We start from the raw sequence: 14518 nt of genomic DNA, 5'->3' as shown, positions 1-14518 counted from the left end.
ATGAGGGCAGAGGATAAAGATTTCCCTCTAGAAGCATGTAGGGCTTGATTCTGATCTCATTGTAGATAACCAGGAATACTCTCCTGAAATTGGTGAAATTACCCAGGTAAAAAGGGGATTAAAATGAAGCCTGTACTGTGTCACTGACCAGGACAAAATACGCCTTTCTCCAGACGAATCTTCTGCTTTTGTGGCTTGTGACCTTTTGTGAAGAGGGGGTACCCGTTAGATGTGCATAATGAAAAACTAGATACAAGTGGCGTTATGTATTTTTGAGGCCTACAGTCTTTATGGACGGCTGTGAGGAACCTATGGCCCCTGGGCCATAACCCGCCAGTTGCTTTAATTTCATCAGCCCATGGGAAGCAGGTACCGTAGGCAGGGGAAGGCAACACCTTTCCAAACTGCTTCAACTGGCACTGCCCATGCTCCACCAGAGGGCCCCAGGATCTTTGCCACAGTCTGCTCTTCTAGAGGCAGAAACTGGGACAGGCAGGCTGTGGGCTGCGGTGCACCATCCGTCCTCCCCGCTGGGGAAGGCTCCTTGGAGCTTCTGGGCCGAGGGAGGCTGCAGCAATGCTACCCATTAGCTCCCTGTACTTGTGGGCTGACGCAGGTTGTTGTCGCACCACCCACTGGTTCTCCAGAGCTCTGAACTGGGGCAGGCGCCAGCCCTGCCACCTGCTGGCTCCCTGGAACTCCATGACACACTATGCCCCATTACGTGTGTGTGGGTGAGAGGGAAGGGGCTGGGCAGAGGCCACTGGGCCACAGTATGGCCTGGGCCCTCGGGCAGAAGGAATGGGGCTGAGGTGCTTGTCTCCCCAAGCTGTGGGGTCACCCATCACCCATCAGCCTGCAGCGAGTTTCCTGTGGGGCTAGAGCCATGAGTGCTGGCTTGCTGGACCACAAGGGGAAGTCTTGAGTCTCGGCACCTCCCCCCATAGGACTGGAGCCATGAGCACAGGTTTGTTCCACCATGACTGGGACAGGAGAAGCTCTGTTTCTTGGTGCACCCACCCTGGGGCTGGAGCTAGGAATGCTGGCTCATCCCAATGAGGGGAGAAAACCCAAGCCTCCATGCCACTCAAGCCTGGGCCAGTGAGTTAAACATTTATATTTCCCCCTCTCTCTCTAAAAAAAAAAAAACAACCAACCAAATGTAAACCTCCTAACTTAAGTTTCATTTAACTTGTGTGTGGCCTCCAGTGGGTTTTTGTTTTAGGTCACTGGCCCAATATAGAAAAAAAGTTTCTGCCAGGAGGATAAAAGATCTGGGTTTCAATATCGTTTGGATCCTTCTTCACAGATAACTAAACTGGCTTAATCCGAAACTTGGAAACCCAGGAAAACTTACATCCACCCTCCCTCAGGGACCTTAACAGACAGAACTCCCTCAAGTTCTTCAAGAATGTGTACCAACAAGGAAATCTTTATTATGTGAAATGGACATTCATAAACTTGGGAATACACAACAGTAGGGTCTCAAAAAGAAGGGGTGGCACAGGGCATGGGACCACAGGATTGGCATATCTGTAAATGCCCACCCCCCATCATTTCTGCCTTGATGACTTTACAGATGTAGCACAATCTAAGATGCATATTTGTTATCCAGTGTATCCACACACCCACTCAGTATGTAGCATTGTTGTAGTCATAATGGTTCCAGCATATTAGAAAGGCAAGATGCATGAGATTAATATATCTTTCATTGGACCAGCTGCTACTGGTGAGAGAGACAGTTGTTCAAGCTACACACAGCTCTACACACAGCTCTTCTTCCTGTCTGGGAAAGGCATAGGAAAATGCAAGGTGGAACCGATTATTTAGCATAAGTAGTTGGCATGTATTGTAAGGAACCAGTCAAGGCAGAGCAGTCCATTAACATCTCTGCAGTCACAGGACAAAAAGAGGGGATTAGTGCAATACAAATAATTGCAATAAACCTTCATTCTCAGTGTGGCACTCCCTATGCGGCCCAATCACCATTAGGAGGACAGAGTTGCACACTGAGTAGATGACACATCTTGAGTCTTTGCCCACAAAAGCCTACGCCCAAATAAATCTGCTAGTCTTTAAGGCTGTGGTGCCAATAAGCTCCCCGTTCGCCACATGTGGTAAACGGAGAAGCAGATTGTGGCGAATGAGGCTCAGCGTCCCAGAAGAACCACACACGGCGCACCCCTCTGGCCGCTCCGTGCATACGTCCCACCACATGGTGGGACAAGCATGTGGCGGTGGAGGCAGCTCCTCGAGCCATGTGGCGGCTCAGGTGACTCAGGCTGCAGTGCAATTCACGTGGTGCCGCGCAGCGTGACTCAAGCAGCTTGGCTCGGGGGCTGCGTTGTGGCTCAGGGCCTGTGGCACCTTGAGGGCTCAGGTGGCTTGGGGCCTGTGGCACAGATCCAGTGAGTAATGGGGGCGGGGAAGAGAGGTCTGGCCTGGGTGCTGGCCTGGCTGTGGGAGAGGCTGTGGCAATCTGGTGAATTACTCATGGACACCACTACTAAGGTGTCACTGGACTCCTCATTGTTTTTGCAGCTAACCATGGCTGCCCCTCTGGTACTTTACACATATTTTAGACAACCATAGTAAAATCCCCAGAAAACCTACAGCTTGCCTATTTCATGAGCAGAGCATGAAGAGTGTACTTAAAATGCAAGGGGGAAAACATCATCTATAAGTCTTCAGATAGAATGCTTGATTCTGCAAGTACGACTCATGAGCAATCCTTCTTCATGGATCTTGGAAAGGGCTAAATTCTACAGGGGGCTGAGCACTCCTAAACAATAGGAATTAGTTTAGGAATAGAATAGGAATTTTTATTCTTCTAAGTTTGATTACTAATAATTGAATTATGACACTGATTGGTAATACCTGGGGATGTCACCGTTGGGGAATACCTGGGGATGTCAGCTCATGGGAATAAGGGGACTTCGAAGTAGGAGGCGTCCTTTTGAAAAGGAGCCCCGTCTGGACGAGACGTGTGGCGGCCAGGCGCGTCAATTTCGAAGTGCCGCGGCCACCCGCATGCTAATGAAGTGCTGAATATGCATTTCAGCGCTTCATTAGTAAACTTTGAAATGGCCATTTGCGTGGCCATTTCGAAGTTTGGGGCACGTGTAGACGTAGCCAATGTCACATAAACGGTGACATCCCCAGGTATTACCGATCAGTGTCATAATTCAATTATCAGTAATCAAACTTAGAAGAATAAAGATTCCTATTCTATTCCTAAACTAATTCCTACTGTCCAACGATTACACTTCCAACATAGTGCTTTACTACTGAACAGTCCCCTTACTGGTAATTAAACTGTTACAGTAGTAAGTGTTATGTTTGGTACTATGTATTTGCAGGATCAGTCCACTAGTAATTAAATGAAAAATACAGGCTGAGATATTCAAGCCAACTGCAATTTGAAATGTAAACCAAATACCAGTTTGAATAGTAACAGAAAGGAAGCCGTGCTAGTCTATACACTATCAAAAAAAAAGGCAGTCAAATAGCACTTTAAAGACTAGCAAAATGGTTTATTAGGTGAGCTTTCGTGGGACAGACCCACTTCTTCAGACCATAACCAGACCAGAACAGACTCGATATTTAAGACACAGAGAACCAAAAACAGTAAGCAAGGAGGACAAATCAGAAAAAGATAATCAAGGTGAGCGAATCAGAGAGTGGAGGGGTGAGGGGGAAGGTCAAGAATTAGATTGAGCCACGTATCTAATTCTTGACCTTCCCCCCCACCCCTCCACTCTCTGATTTGCTCACCTTGATTATCTTTTTCTGATTTGTCCTCCTTGCTTACTGTTTTTGGTTCTCTGTGTCTTAAATATCGAGTCTGTTCTGGTCTGGCTATGGTCTGAAGAAGTGGGTCTGTCCCACGAAAGCTCACCTAATAAACCATTTTGCTAGTCTTTAAAGTGCTACTTGACTGCCTTTTTTTCCCAAATACCAGTTTGTGCAGGATAGCACACCACAGTCCATTTAATTAATCAGAATAGAATATGGAGCTCCCAGTTCCTCTTCTGCCAGTGCTGGCCCCTCTGCTGTCACCGACTGCGGGGCTTCGCTCTGTCAGCAATAGAGAGGCTTCTATTGACTGAGCAGGGAGAAGGGCACTTTGGGAAAGAGGCAGGGTCGATGCAAAGCCCTGTGAGTGCAGCCTCATCAGAGCGTTCAAGCCCTCTGGGAGCCAGGCTATGCACCTTCCCCTTCCCCGCCATTGGCTGTGGGGCTGCGTTTCTGGCCCCCTACTGCAGGGATCTGCAGCCACCTTGACTCTTTCCCTGTGCATCGCCCCCATTTCTATTTCTTCCCCTCACCCCTCCTCTTCTCTGAGCTCTGGGAGGGCAGAGTATGAGCTGCTGAGTGCAGGGCCCAGCTTTTCCCATATGTGCTCCAGCTTGGGAGGACTCACGGAGATGCTGGACCACAGTTGCTGATGGACTTTTGAAGTCTGGAGCACAATGTTTGAACCTGTACCTAATATCCTGACAATATTTGACTCCCATGCTGTGCTTGTAAATTAGTTGAAAAAACAGAAGCCCTGGGATCCCAGCTGTATGCTGTGATTCTACTGGACAGAAAAGCCCTTTTCTATATTATTATATTGTCACAATGTGCCATTATAAATGTCTCCACAACAATAGGCATTTTTCACACCAGTACAGTTTCTGAATTGACGACACATTTGCTGATTGCCTGCATGTATGGGAGAGAGTAATACAGGCATGAGATCATGGTGTTTGGATTTTCTTCAAACTTATTTGGGCACCGCCCATGAATCATGAAAAGGATTCTTTCAAACAAAACCACATGGAAAAACAACAGTGTGGAAAACATCTGATATTGTCATGCAGAAGGAGACAACAGTTGGGTTTGAGGAAGAGGACACAGCTGTTTGCTACACTTTTAAATTGGCTTTCTTCACTTGAAGTTCAATATTTATGTAGACTGGTTTAAATATTTTAAATTAAATCTATCTTTGCAGCTTTTATTTCCTGCTCTTTATGCACCTAATTCTGCACCATTCAAATCAAGCGAACTGGTTGCATGTTACAGTCCCTTTGCATTCGTGTAAATGACAATCCAAAGGCATAAGGCAGTGGTGAGCCAGGCCTTCAGGTCTTCTGACCGAGTAGGACTGAGGATTGCCCATCCGTTTCAATAGGAATTGTGAATCCATAGCAGCACATTTGAGAATCATGCCCTAACTACTTCTTTTTTAAAGGATTTCTTGTAGTGCAGACAGTTCCAAAATCTTTTTTGATGTCTTCATTTCTGATGGCTCTATGACATTATGAGAAGAAGCCAGAAAAGAATCTGCAGGCAGATCCTTAGCTGGTACAAATATCACAGTTTCACTGGAGTCCATGTAAATATGTCAATTTATACTCGTTAAAAATCTACCTTCTGGTATCTTTTCTCTCCTGTGACTATCTAGGCATTTTCTGCTAAGACACATACCGTAATATAAAATGCTACAGTACCTGTTCCTGGGGGAATTGTTCGTTACTGAGCATGTGTACAATTAATTCCATCCCCCCCACAGATTTCTTTGTTTCCTTGACAAAAAAAAGGGAAGCAAAGGGATGCTGTAAGAATGGTCACTCACCCTTCCTGTCAGGACAAGCTGGTAGACTTGGACTCCTGGAGCTGCTGATTGAGACATAATCACTGAGGGGAAGGAGGCCTGGACAGTCATGCATGTGAAAAGGAGATGCTCTACCCTCTCACTTGCTAATGCAGCTTGCTCAGCATGGTGGGACAGGGCATCAGGTTATTTCTAAGGAGGAAGGCATGGGCAGAATGTAGCTGCCAGTCTGCTTAATGAATTGTGTCCACTAACTTTGAGAATCTCTTCAGGAGTACAAAATAGATGTAAAAGTTTTAATGCTCCTTTACATTGACAGAAGAGTGTAGAGGACAATATGGCTTTATAAATGCTCATGCTGCTTTAGTGATTAGAACTGAGCTAAATGTTTTGACTAAAAATTTTCCTATCAAAATACGCTTCATGAACTTTTTCTCGCTGACCTATTTGGAGATGGGCAGTAGCAAACATAAATCGTGAGTTAAATTCCCTAGCCCGCACTTTCTGTTCAGTTGCCTATGAAGTAGCACTGAAAATATGGCTGCCTATATCTGTCGTCTAATAACTTGAAATAAAGGGTCACAACTGGCTATATTACTATTAGACAAGCGGGATCGGGGATTTTCTCTGGTGCTCCCCACTCCCATTCTCCATCCATTGTATTGTAATTTTAAATAAACTACCGAAATAATTGGAACCAGCCAGATTATACTGCATTATTTTTATGAATATGCAGAACTGTGAATATTATGTGCAGAATTTTTAATTTTTCACCACAGAATTTCTCCAGGAGTAGTATCTGCGACAAATGAATGCAAAATCTGGTAAGCTGGAGGGAGGAAACTGTAGACTCCCAGCTGTCAGAGCCAGGAGAAGTGAATGTGCAGGTATAGACTGTATCAGCTATCATCCATTAAGAGGAGATACTCTGTCCTTTGTTAAAGCAAGCTTAAATATATAGGCCTATTTGCAAAATAGAAAAGCCCTGAATGTAAATTTGATATTATCTCACTCAGCTTGTCTCTCTCTAAATCTGAGAACAGAAATGGGATTTCCAAACTATAAAAACACCAGGAGGAAACAACCGCAAAATAGGAAACTTTATTCTGAGAGGGGAAAAGAATGAGTCACTCAGAGAATTCTCTGCTCTGTGCATTCTTTAGATCTCCTGGTAATAAAGGCATTGCATATTATTTCAGCCTCAAAAGCCAGGCATTACTGCACAAATTGCATCATCTTAAGAACAGGGAAAAGAAAAAGGAATGCTTCTGGAGGAAGGAGCTTTGATAAAGTAAATGTGCCAGAGGATTTACAATGAACAGAAAATTGGAGATGGTTATTAAAGGCCAAAACTGATTTATCTAGAAAGGGTTGAGAGGAAAAGTAAGCTGTAGCAACTCACCCACCCCCAACATGCTCTAAAATTTGCCCAACACTGTCATTCTACAGAATAACCTAACGTTTCTCAAGGATGTGAATAAAACACCTCCCTGACTGACATAAATTATATCAAATTAGCACCAGTGTGGCCACTGCTATGTAAGTGAGAGAGTTTCTCCTGCCAGCATAGGTTCTGCTACTCACAGAAGTGGTGTTATTACATTGACAGAAGAGCTTTCCCTCCTTGGCATAGAGTTTCTTCTTCACCACAAATGGAACAGTGAAAGTATTTGCTACTGAAGGAAGTGAATGACTTTTAAATACGTGTGCAGGGCAAAGAACTTCCAGCTGTGGCCAAGAGACTCTCAATAGAATGTGATCATAATAAAGACCCATCTATGTGACAACTCTAACGACCAGAGCATAATTAGCTGACCTAGTTAGAGATGTCCTTAATTTAGGCACAGAGAGGAAGCCATGTTAGTCGGTATCTTCACAGAACAAAAAAACAGTCTTGTAACACTTTAACAAAGTAATTTATTAGGTGATGATCTTTTGTGGGACAGACCCACTTCTCCAGATCTAGAAGTTCTGAATTCTGAATTAGAATTCCAGGTCTGAAGAAGTCGGTCAGTCCCACAAAAGCTCGTCACCTAATAAATTATTTTGTTAGTCTTTAAAGTGCTACAGGACTGCTTTTTTGTTCTACTAACCTAGGCATTTTTTTAAAGTGAGAGTGTGGCCTATAATATAAAATATGATTCCCTAAAATGGTTCTGCGATTTGGTTGTCCACACCAGAAATAACTCCCCACCTCCCCCAAATACATTACAATGTCGCCACCTCTAGCCACTCTAGAATGCTTAAACTGCTCATGTACAGAAGTCTAAATTCACCCTCGTATCCACCTGTCCTCTACATACTTTAATTAACCTTCATTAGATCCCTTGACACGTTACCTTTTACTTACACTCTGTTTTTATGTAACATTTCTCTCCGCACAGATTTTTTGTTTTCCTCATAGTGTACTTAATTTGCTGTTCGAATCCCTTATATCCCCCCCAACCCTATGTGAGGGACCTGCTAAGGAACCAGGAGACCACAAGTCCCCTCAAAGAACCTCCCCACTGCACATTCTTTTTTTTCCTTTGGCCTGGTAATGGAAAAGATCCTGCATCTGGATGTGTCTGGGTTCTGACTGACAAGCAGCAACCATGTGATTAGTCAGGAGGTGTGGAGAAATATCATCAGCAGGAGCTGCGGAGGGCGTGAAGTTACAAAAAGCTGTGTGCGCTGGGCATGACAGCTGGGTGCAGGTCTTATAGACAAGGAACAATGGAAGGGCAGGGAGTAAGTGCAGAGGAGCCCCAGCGAGACACACTGACTGAAGCTAGCCTGGAAACCAGCAAAATCTCCTCCCCATGCCACCTGAGGGAGGACTGGAACAATGCCTCCTCTGCTCCAGACCCCACCCACTCCTGCCCTGCTTCTTCCCTGCCCCTGCTCCATCCCCACCCTGGCTCTTCCCCCAAACAGGCTCCCCAGCAATGTGGCCAGGGGGCAAGTGAGGGGTCTGGCCCCCCTGCACTCACAGTAGCAGTTCCATGCCTTCGCCATATGACATGAGTAGCAGCCAGAGAGGAGGGCCAAGCTGCTCTGCTTCCTCCTGTGGCCGCCAGTGAATGCGGATGGCTCCAGCTCCTGCTGTGGTTGCCAGGCTCCCCTGCTAATCCCCCAGGATGTCCAGAGGCTCTGGTCCCTTGCCCCTGCTATCCATGACATTTGGAGGGGCATGTGGCCCCTCAGACCCTCCTCATGCACCACAAGTGCTAGAAAGGGCACCTCTGGTAGTAGAACTGAAGAGTGCTGATACTCGATTGGACTATCTCGGGGGCCCAAACAACAACCACTGTTATTGCCTTTGGACTATACTCGTATTAATGTCTGTACCTAGGTATGATCATAATAAGCACCCCTCAGTGCCATATGTCAGAGGGTTCACTGTTCTGTAACAGCACCTGCTAACAGGCCTGACAAACTCACTACACTTAGCACACTACTGTCATAGTGTTTATCCATAGAGTCTGTAATGTGGTGTCTTCAGTAAAACCTGAGACATAAATACTGTTGTGAAATGTAATTAAAAATAGACAAGTTCCTAAAAAAGTCTGAATTAAGATAGCTTGATGAAGTTTTGTTTTGTTTTTCTTCCCAGATAAAGAGTGTCTCTTCACTTGTGTGCCTTACTTCACATGCTTCACATTAAGCAGTGTAAGCGAAAACAATGGAAGCTGTGTTTACAATTGAGGTCATGGTGAAGTCAGCAGATCGGGGAATAAACTTAGGGTGGCAGTGTTGGGGATCATGCTAACTCTAGAGACATACGATCAGTTTTGGGGGATATGAAGTGAAGGAAAATGGACATGATAGCAAACCTTGTCTTTCCGTGAGCAGCCAGGGAGGGGCTGGATATCACAGAGGAATGCTTCCACGGGACTCAAGGACTAGGGTACACCTATTGTTAACCTGCAAAGCAAAGTCAGGGCTCAGAGGACATTGCTTGAGTGGCTGGAAGTGTCACGGAGCTGATACCTGGTTAAACACCAGCAAGTCTCTCTCTCTCTCAAGGCAGCGCACAGTCCTAGACACCTCAAGAACTCATCACAGGAGAGTATCTGCAATCTTTTTTTGCCAGTCCTGGTATAACAAGCCATGTGTTTGAGTGGTTATTAGGAGCCACCAGGGCTAGTGCCTACCAAGGCCTTGCTACTGAAGCACCGTTACAGTTTGCCTCTGAGTCACTGTACACCTTGCACAGGTCCTGACACTGTAAGGGTTTGTTGCATTTCAGTACTCAACAACCCCCAATAATTACACCTGCACTTTAGCTCTCATTTACAGGCAATCTGCAAAGAGAGGAAGTATGCTTTTGTTCCCTGTGATGGGACTGCTGTCCCTCACTAACATGCAAGTGGCTACAGCAGTCCTAGGGAGCCTGCATGGGAGGCAGCCAGTATGGAAATGGTGGGACAGATAAAAAGTGGCTGCTAAGCGAAGCAGTGGTACTTACTTCCTTGAGTTCAAGGAGGGAGGACTGGCTGTCCTGAAATGGGGAGAAGAGACAGCCCCATGGGCAGAGCAGTGCTGGGCGGAGGAGCATGAGTGAACTGCCAAACCAACGCCCTTATATGAGAGAGGGGAAGACGTTAGGGGTGCAGGGAAGTGGCCCTGGGAAACAGACAGTGGAGCTTGGGAGTGATGCAGCGTGTGCCTGCTGGCTAGAGTGTCCCTGGGTGAGGACCTGGAGTAGCAGGCAGGCCTGGGTCTCCCCCACTCCACTTGCCACTGAGGAGAATGGCCAGAGCATAGACTCTAGCATGTCACTGAGGCAGGTGGGTAGACCCTGAACTGTAGCCTACCACTGAGGCAAGTGATTGGACTGAGGTCCCCTAGAAGGTGGAGAGCCTGGAATGGGGCACTGTCAGGGTGCTGTATCCAGAAGAGGATGCCACGGTCTGAGGAGAGACATGGCTCCTAGGAATGAAAGGGGCAGTGGGTGAGACATCACCAGACAGAAGCGCAAAGGTGGACCAGAGCTGATTCTCAGCATGGCCAGTAAGAGGCACCATCATGTTGAGCGACGTTCCCTCTCATTTTTTTCCACCTACGTTTGGAATAAATTTTGTTACCTCCTGCCCTAAGGCATGTGAGGATTTGCACCAGCCGTGGGCACTCAGGGCACTCTGCTATAAATAGCTGGGTAGCATTTGAATCACTCCTGGTTGGCCACCCAAGTGCTCAGCTTACAGAGAACACTGCTGGTGAGTAAAGCCCTGTTAATAAAAAGGGAACGCAACTTACGCAGGTGCCCCGATGGTGATGGTGGTGGGGAGTCAAAGGGAGCAGTCTAGCCCTGGGCCCCGTGCTTCAATGAGGCCCAGAGCTCTGTCTGTCGTCATTGCTACTTTGGCAGCAGAGGCAGCCAGCGCACCGAGCCCCTTTGAACTGCTGTAGTGCTGCTCTGGCTGCACGTGGTTGTGGTTGGGGGAGGAAGGAGCACATGGCCTGGGAGGCGCTGAGGGACGAATGCTCTAGGCCCTGCCTCTTGTGTCCTTGGCCATGCCTCTTCCCAGGTGTGGAGCTAGGGCTCCCACTACCTTGCCTTGGAGGCCACAGCAGCTATCAGCACTGCTGAATTTATGACTTGTGAAGGCCTGATTTGGTTTTTTTTTTGTTTTGTTTTGTTTCCCAGAGTGTATATGTAATTTGGTGGCATTGAGTTCTGATTTTTTAGATCAGTAGTTTAAGCTTTCTGCACCTTAGAAGACTCAGTGGACATGATTTATAACCAAGCCATGGCCCTTTTATGCTGGCTTTGCCAAAGCAAACGTACTATAAAGCTGATGAAATAAGGCCTTGGGATATTCTCCCAATATAAAGAGAGTCCCCATGGGATATAGTGTTGATGTATACTGCCCTTCTTACTTCTAGGTAGAGAGGGGAAAATACCGTCCAGGAGGATATAAAATACAACTGTTGCTTCTCACATCTAGCTCCAAAAATCCAGTCACCAAGACACGGAGAAGGCACTGCTGTTTAGGGGTAATGGAGACGAACAGACTTGTGCATCTACTGGAACTGAAGTGGGCAATGTCATTAGGTTCATTTTAATCATCACAGGTCAATTAAAGTTTGCATTCAGTAAGGAGGCAAAGTACAATTTATGTCATAAAAAGCTGCAATGATGCACACTAGACAGTGTGTTTTAGGTGCACACTGTTCACTTACAGCACTTCCTGCAACTGCTGTGGACTGTTGCACCTATTCCACTCCTATAGATCATACCAGTGCTGGATTAGGCTGCAGCTTTGCTACTCCCTGCCACACTTTCCTTTCTCAGGGAACCAATAATTCCACTTCAGGCATGCTTGATTCAAGAACACCCTCCTTATGGCTTTTTATTACAAAAAACCTATAAAATTAGGACATAACAAAATGTCCCCAAATAACAGTTACTTCTGGCTCCCTGGATTCCTTTGAAGACCGTGCTCAGCTCCCTCATGTTCTGTCTTTAAACCTCTCCTCACAGCAGAAACCCCTGTTCTCCTCCTGGATCTGGGCAATTTAAACAACTGTCACTTACTTTTCCTCCAGGAGCTGAGTGGCAATTTCTCTCACGGTATCTTCTCCTTATGGTACATAATTCAAACAATTACTCATATCCTCATCAGCTGTTGCCAGCTCTCTTCCTGGAGCTGGCAGGAAAGTTATTTCCCTCAACTGACCTCACTGACTTCGTAGGCTCAGTGGGTTAGGCTGTCTTCATCTGCTGGCGTGTGCTCTTTGCTAAATCAGACTGCTGCAGGATGTTTCTTATTCCGTTCAGTGCTGGCAGGCATCTGCCCTGGTGTACAGGAGGAGACTAACATGCTGGCTTCTCCCTTTCCTTGGACTCACTGCAGTGTTTCCCAACTCGTGTGCTGTGAACTTTTTTGAAAGCTCAAAGAAACCTTCCCTTGTATTTTAATTAGTGTCCAAGCTGGATCTGGTTCTGTACTTCTGCTCTCCGGGATGAGGCCCCTCTCAAATATCATGTATGTGTCACATTCCATTCTCCAAAGCCAAAATGAGCTTAAATAGGAAATTTGAGTCCTGCAGAATGAAGGCAGAAAGGAGAGAAAAAGGGGGAAGTTGCCTTTTGATTGGCCATCTGCTCACTGCTCTGAGGAGCGGACCAGCCAACCAGAGCTCACTCTCCCTTTTCTCCCCAGCTGCTGTCCTGTGAGCAACAAGTTCTCTTCTGTCCCTTCCTCCTATGATAAAAGGTAAGCCCCCTTCCCACCACCCTCTCCCATCCCTCCCTAACACAGCAGTGACACAGCTCTGCAGCCTAACTACATGAGCCCGTTAGCCAGCTTGGGCTAGAAGTAAGTTTTTCTTTGCTGAGTAGACCTACCCTTAAAGACACAGTAACAGAATTCCTTCTAAGGGTAGGTCTACACAGCAAAGTTATTTCAGAATAACAGCCATTGTTTTGAAATAAGTATCCTAGGCTGTGTCTACACTTGCATTCCTCTTTTGAAAGAGGTATGCAAATGAGGGAACTCGAAAATGCAAATGAGGTGCAGATTTGCATGTCTGGCACTCATTTGCATATTCTTATTTTGAAAGAGCTTTTTTCAAAAGAAGAAAACCAGTGTAGACACTGCTTTTCAAAAGTAAACCCCATCTTTGAAAGAATCCTTCTTCTCTTTTCTTATGGGAAGAAGGATTCTTTCGAAGATGGGGTTTACTTTCGAAAGAGCAGTGTCTACACTGGTTTTCTTCTTTCGAAAGAAGCTCTTTTGAAATAATAAAATGCAAATGAGGGGCCAGATATGCAAATGTGTACCTCATTTGCATTTTGATTTGCCTCATTTGAATACCTCTTTCAAAAGAGGAATGCAAGTGTAGACACAGCCCTAGTGTCTACACAATGCAACAGTTATTTTGAAGTAGCTCTGAAATAGCAATTGGCTTATTTCGGAAATGGTAAGCCTCATTGCATGAGAAATAGCACCTATTTCAAAATGCATTTTGTCTATGTCTACACTGCAGGTTTTTTCTGGAATAACTTATTTCTAGTTTGTTAAATAGAAATGCATATATTATTTCTGAATAGCATTTCCACACTGCGAGATCTTTTTGAAATTGAGCATTCTCACTAGAGAGCCCAATTCCGAAATAAGAGCAATGCATTGTTGGTGTGTATCCCATCATGGCTGGCCTTGCTAGACGTTGTGGCATGTCACCAAGTAACACAAGGTGCCCTGGGAATCAGGAAGTCGTCCAACAAGCCCCTTCTCTTCCTGAATTTCCCCCCTCAAACAAACTGCTTTTGGTTGAAGAGGAAATGTAGAGTCTTTCATCATGAGGCAAAATAACACATATAATCACGGTTGTTCCTTAAAGCAGTGATTTATTTACAATGATTGCATATTAAAACACTGTAAATGCATTTCTTAATGGATGACCGTCATCCTGGCATGAAGAGATTGCACAAGTTCCTTTATGCCATCTGAGTCATGCACTTGCTTTTTGCACGTGTCAGCATGTGGTGCAGAGAGGTTCAGCACTGGGGACAGGTCAAAGGAGAAACTAGTATATTCACTGCTTTTTTTTGTGCTGTGGGATTGGCTGGGGGTGGGGAGTGTCTACATACTCTCGCAGATGCAGTGACACTAAGGCTATGTCTGCACACATCCTAAACTCAAAATAATGTGATATTTTGAAGCATCCCTTACTCCTCCTGCAATGAGGACTACAGGGATGCTGAAAAAGAGTACCTGTTATTTCAAAAAAATATGCCTGTGGGACAAGGGATGTTGCTGGACCAGAGCATGCCAATTTTCAGAGGTGCACCCTGTACAAAAATCTCAAATATTTGAGTTAAAATTCTACTTTGCACTTTTAAACACAAAGTGTGAGTGCAAAAGATCCTTTGATTAACTGAACTAAAGTTAATGGGGCTAATTCTGGGGATTATTACACTTATTCCGT

At 45.6% G+C, this 14518-nt stretch overlaps 1 long non-coding RNA gene across 2 annotated transcripts in view; it reads right to left on the bottom strand.

The window, feature by feature from the left end:
- LOC142012242 (uncharacterized) overlaps window positions 1-12629 on the bottom strand; it is a 47448-nt gene extending 34819 nt beyond the window's left edge. For both annotated transcript variants that reach the window (XR_012645289.1, XR_012645290.1), the window contains exon 1: window positions 12123-12629. This is a non-coding gene — a long non-coding RNA (uncharacterized LOC142012242). The remainder of the gene's footprint in view (window positions 1-12122) is intronic.
- Window positions 12630-14518: the final 1889 nt, after the last annotated feature.

This window comes from Carettochelys insculpta, chromosome 1, assembly GCF_033958435.1.
Source record: "Carettochelys insculpta isolate YL-2023 chromosome 1, ASM3395843v1, whole genome shotgun sequence".
Taxonomy (NCBI): Eukaryota; Metazoa; Chordata; order Testudines; family Carettochelyidae; genus Carettochelys; species Carettochelys insculpta.
The sequence above is the reverse complement of the archived record's forward strand: the minus strand, read 5'-3'. Positions and strand labels throughout refer to the sequence as shown.